The sequence below is a fragment of the Acanthaster planci genome, linkage group LG08, assembly GCF_054643075.1.
Source record: "Acanthaster planci isolate LZ-2023a linkage group LG08, COTS_SCS, whole genome shotgun sequence".
Classification (NCBI taxonomy): domain Eukaryota; kingdom Metazoa; phylum Echinodermata; class Asteroidea; order Valvatida; family Acanthasteridae; genus Acanthaster; species Acanthaster planci.
Genome location: NC_141784.1, coordinates 11,049,815 through 11,055,570, shown reverse-complemented (window position 1 = coordinate 11,055,570; position 5,756 = coordinate 11,049,815). Strand labels below are relative to the sequence as shown.

General features: G+C 41.7%; 1 protein-coding gene across 1 annotated transcript in view; it reads left to right on the top strand.

Annotated features, from left to right (window-relative positions):
- The first annotated feature begins 3,291 nt into the window (after positions 1-3,291).
- Positions 3,292-5,756, top strand: part of LOC110989233 (NAD(P)H-hydrate epimerase-like) — a 94,345-nt gene continuing 91,880 nt past the window's right edge. The window contains exon 1 of the mRNA XM_022253466.2: positions 3,292-3,398. The gene's annotated coding sequence lies outside the window, so the exon portion shown is untranslated. The remainder of the gene's footprint in view (positions 3,399-5,756) is intronic.

Genomic DNA, 5,756 nt, shown 5'->3' with positions numbered 1-5,756 from the left:
ATTAAGCCTCCATTAAGTTGATATCCACAGGATGACGTGTGGCATGCGTTCTACTACTACTGCATGTACTAGGAAAACCACGTCGATTAATCAGGTATCCAGTTGAAACTTCACAAGAAATTGCCTGGAGTATTATACCGAGATACGAGACGATGACAGTTATAGGGCGAGAGCAGCAGATATTTAGTGGATGAAACGATAGACAGCTTTAGTGCCGGTGATTACTGTGGACGTTATGGCGATTGGAACGGCCGGGTTACCGCTTAGGGCTTATCCTCTCGGCAGATGTGTGACAAAGGTTGAAAGCAGTCAAAGCACTTCCTAGAAGCTATATAATTAAGAGTCAATTTGTTCTGAATAATATATTTTAAATTGTACTCGGCCTATTCCGTCTGCACCGCTTCACACTCTTCAGAAATCATCACCCAATTCAGCGACGCTTGAAAGAGAAGGAACGCAACATAGAAGTACTTGCGTAGGCCAATACTAATGAAATTTTTTGCAACTGCGAATGGCTATGGTCAGCAGGTTTTTTTCTTTTCAACGTACGACGAACATAGAAGTACCTAATCCGTGGGTGCAGCAAGGAAATAATGCGTGAGATCACCCAGTGTGGCACTGTAATGAAGAGAATAGGAGAAAAAAAGTAGAAATTTCAGTGTAAGAGAAACATTATTTCTGCAGTCTCTTGGACCTAATGGCCTTGTTTGAAGGTTGCAGGACAGCTGCAGCCTGACAGGCTGCTGCAACTCCCAGGTTTCCAGGCCTGACTAGTTTTGGACAAAATTCAAGATAAACATTTCTTCCTGTAGAGGGTATGCGTGGCTGCCATTTTGCATGCCAGTGCTTTTGTTCCCCTGGCACAGCGTATGCACAAAGGAGGTTTCCCTAGGCCCGTGCATTAAAAGAACTGCCCTGCAGGATGGCTATCACGCAAAGCCTCCATTGGTTCTGTGCCATATATAGCTACAGCGCACGTGAGTCAGTCAAGCAGGTCTCTCCCGTGCCGCCCTGTCTGACCAAATACTGTACTTGGATGTATCCAGAAATCGAGACATTTGACATGGTTCAGAAGCTGAATAGTAGCCTGACACGTCGGGGCGACACAACTTCAAGGTTTGAACTTTAAAGCCTGATACCGGTAGAAAAAAACGTGGCTACAAAATCTCCCATTTCTGTTCGGCGCACGCAGCTATGTGTGTGTGTTAGCCAACCTTGCTGATTCGTTGAAAATCTGTGCAAAGCCATCGGCCCTTCGCATATCCAGCGTCCAGCGCCAAGTTGGGAGCCGGGGTGGGCGACAAGTGAACCTTCGTCGGTGATTGCTGGCATATGAAACAAAGCTAGAGACATGAGTTACAGCGTTCAGCTAACTCCAACAACTTGAACGTTTTGCTCCTTTGCCACTCACCTGTACCTTCAAATTCTGGAATTAAGTAAAACTCCCTAGGCACTTTTTAGTGTGTTTCTTTAAAGGAAATTTAGGTCCTATAATTGGGACTAATTGTAGAAATAGAGGTTAACGTATTAAAGTATTTCTGAATTCCTTATATAAAAAAGAAAAACACCACCAAAAAAATAGCGTCTGTTTCGCATACAGGGAACCGCGGGGAGTGAGGGCCCGAAGAAGTTTGGGCGATCCCTTGTAAAGAAGTCTTCTTGGTTATTGTAATCTTGGAGGAAGGAATGTTGTAACAGACCTTTCGTTATCTGTTTCCAATGAGAGCTGCCACCTTTGCTCGTCGCCCAGCGCCCTGTTTAGGCTGATGGCCTTGGGAAAATTTTAGTGAGGGAAATAAGTCACACAGGGCCACAGCGCAGAGCATTGTGGGTAAATTTCTGTCAGGCGCGCGAGGTCGCTCAGTGCTGCGTTTTCAGTTCGATATTGTCTTTTTTCCTCATTGCTGAAAATGTTTTCACTGCACTTTATTAGTTCATCCAAAATTGATCAGGATAACCAATGATTTGAAATGTATCGCCCAAAAGACACGTGATCAGTGATACTTAAAAAGAAGATAAATCACCATGATTGATCCAAGGCCATGTTTTTATCGTATAAGCCGACACTCATTAACGGAACAAGGAAATTAATTTTTCTTAGAATTTTTTTTTGTGTGTATCACTGTACTCTTCTTCTGTGTATGAAGACTGTTTGACATCTTTTTGAGTTACGTGAACTGAACGGTGCACTTTTTCAAACATTAAAAATTGACCAAACATTTCTGGAAAAGTGAGGGCGCTTTTGCTTTGATGTAAATCCGGGAAGACGTGGTTCAGGTCATGGTTGCATGTTTTCATGTTCAAATTGTGAATCCCAAATTTGTGCACAAATGAGTGTAACATTGAGATTCAGCGCCTTGGATGACACCATAATTCTGCTCGTGAATATGCAAATAGCATTAGCATGAAAACCAAAAAAGCATCAAAATATGGTTAAAATTTCAAACAAAAATTTAAAATCAGCTTAATTGAAACCCAAAGATGCAATTTCAAGGGTTTTAGTAAAATTTATACAAATATTTCTATTTCCTGGTTCCCTTAAGCATTGCCATTTTAAATAACACCTCGCTAACAGGAAGTCATAACCTCGCACTCGGAGGTCGTGCACACAGTAGCCAATCATAGTGCGAATCAAAGGCATCAGTGTAGGCCTAACCAACCCTCTCCTGGCGCCCGAACGGGCGGCGCAGGGGGCCGGGGTGCACCCTCGTATTTAGGCCAGAAATATGTCCGCCAAGCTCATTAATAAAAGTAAAATATTCTACATTAGATGGTCCTGAGGGCCATGGAACTGAGGGATTGAGGAAATATGAGACTGAACCTCTGGCCCGGACTCGAGGCTTCCGATTCTGAGCAATTTGGATGCAATCGGGTTTGAAAGTGGCACTATTTGAGCCATTTTGCCGAGGGATGGTTTTTCCAAATGGCTACTTTTCTGGACAGGGACATTTTCTGCATTTTAGGGGTGGTCTGCTTCTGGTGAAAATTTCTCAAATATTCTTTGGTCAACCCACCGAAAATTGAAAGGAAAATGAAAGAGGACATGTGGAACATCATTTTTCTGTGCAGCTTGAACACCTGTGAGAGTTGTGAGTATTTTCAAAATATTTGTGAAGTATGGGGTTTTTTCACTGCTGTCTATGGGAATTTATTTCTAGTGGTGCACCCGGCCCCGGCCCGGGGATGAACGAAGCTGCCACCTTGCTGGTGAATGTCTCCAGGCGGCGCTTTTCTACCGTACGCGCTTCGTTTTCCTGCGTGGTACCTTGCTCGTTATATAAATACTGTAGATCTGTCAAAGGGAGTGAGGCGAATGAGTGACTAAAGGTTGGGACCAGACTGAACGTGACAGTTCGTCTGCTTCTGTCATATCTGCTGCTGCGCGGTGCGGTAAGCAGGTGAGTACTAGGCCTAATCTTTAAACTTAAGCAATACGTTGGTGAATAATGGCTTATTTCGTAAACTTATGCATGAACGACATTTTTTTTTACCTTTTAAACCCCTACGTGATATTACCAGTGGTCACTGAATCTTGTTGAACAGTGAGTAGGCCAAAATTGTGTACTTTTTTTCTGCACTAGGCAGGGCAAGCAATTATTAAAGTTAGGCCCAGTATACAGTATTCGGCGCGGCCGGCGTCGGTTTCTCGCGGTCGGTGTTCCGTCACTCTGGACTTTAACAAACGGCAAAGAAGCAAATATGCCCTTCGTGCTATTCAATAATGCACAGACGTTCCCGAATGTACGACTGCAAGAATCAGACTGATCAGTCCAAAAATTTTGGCCTACCACTGAAATTACATTGTATGAAACCATGTACAAAAACGTGTACAAATTCAGTGTGTAGGCATGATCAGATGTTCCACAAGATGTCAGTGATTGGACTATCTGTGAATAATCGCGATATGAAATTTGTTTAAAGCTAAATTTATTACGTTGCATTCCTGTACATATTATTTTTGATCAGACTTGGGCTGATTAGAGAGTCTGAAGGCTAAAAGTTAGTACTGCAAGTTCTCACCAAGGTCACCGTATGTACGAACCAAGGGCCCAGTACCGATAATGGACGTTGCTTCTGGCTGAGTCCATTGTCATCCCCAGGTCCCCAGCTTGTTTTAAATGTATGGGTTTAAATCCTCTTGTCACACTTTTACTTCCTTATTAACAACTCACTGGATTTAGGAGAAACATGACCAAAGCATTACTGCATTGTTGATGTATCAATCAGTATTTCAGGGATTCGAGCAGCCCTTAGAGTTTTTTAATCATTCTCCCTTGAGTTCCTGGATGGTAACTTTCTTATTCAGAAATCACAGATCAGATTATTTGAGTGTAGTAGTTACATGTGCACGTACCATACCATGCCAGCATACTTGCAATAAATTTTTTGAATGTGGATATTTAAATTTGGCTAAATTTAATTAAACGATGCTGAGCCAGACGCATCTGCAGTAACTTTTTTTTTTTACCTAGAAATTCTAAAGGTGGCTAATCTTAATGTGGTTCTTTGCCACCATAGCTGTTGTGCCTTCATACTCATGAGGTGGTAATCAGACCAAGATTTTCAATTTCTGACTTTTCCCTCAAAAAAATCTTTCAGAGCCATGAATCACAAACAGAAAATGTAATATTCTGTAATTAAATGTTGGAGTCAATTTGAAAATAACAAAAATTTAATTTTTAATTTTTTGGACCAAAAGAAGTCAATACATGTACCTGGGAATTAAACCTAGCAGGGATTTTATGTGAGCTCTCAAAATATATGCGCTACCCACTAGACAATACATCCTGCTTGAAATCTGGGGGTAATTTAATAATCATTATATAGTACTGAAGTCAATACCTCATGTGCACAGTTGTTTGTGTAAAAGTGAAGGAACCGGTGCTTGTGCCAACACATAGGCGTACTCCAACATGCGTATGTTGTCTTCGTTTGCACCACACTTCCTAAAGTAACGTCTCACTTCAGTATTCTGTAGGCTCATTTGTGTCAAAGAGGACACTGTCTGTACAATGTACATGTGTATGTAGCCAGCAACATACGGTTGAGTTAAATTCAGCTGGCGACAACTAAATATACACTGCCGGTTATTTTTCACAACATTTTATTTGATTGATTTTCAAATTTCTATTTATCCATAAGTTTAATGAAGAATAAGCCTGCAACAGCATTACTTTTCCCATGAGAAATAGCTTAATATGTTGTCTGTAAATCGAAATGTTGTCCCATTTACTAAAAGATACTCATTTCAGTTATGGTACAGACCCTCTCAGGACATTTCATGAAGCAATTTTTGTTTCCAGTTTTGTTTCATAGGAAAATACATTTGATGGGGTGAAAAAAATGTCAGGAAAAGAGTTTACATCGTAGCACATTGTGTAGAGGAGAACGCCCACAGTGGAATTCCCCTGGCGGTGCCCCTCTCTGTGATCTGTTTTAAGCTTATCAGAGTCACTCCTCGGGCCGTCTACGTTCAGATTTCATTAGACTGGCATGGCGTGTGGAATCTAAGTGAAGGGCCTCCCCAGTAATGTTCACCACTTCTATTCCCCCCCCTTCCCCTTTTGGCTGGAGCTCTCTCTCGCTAATGACTTCAGTTGCCCCTAGTTACTGTGGCAAGGTTGGTCGTGAATCTAGGAAATATGTGCATTGTAGAACATGTCCCTTTTCTACATGTTCTTTGAAGTGGAAAAACTTCTGCCAATGTAGATTACATTGTGTGAAAAACGTGTACATGTTCGGTGTGTACATTTATT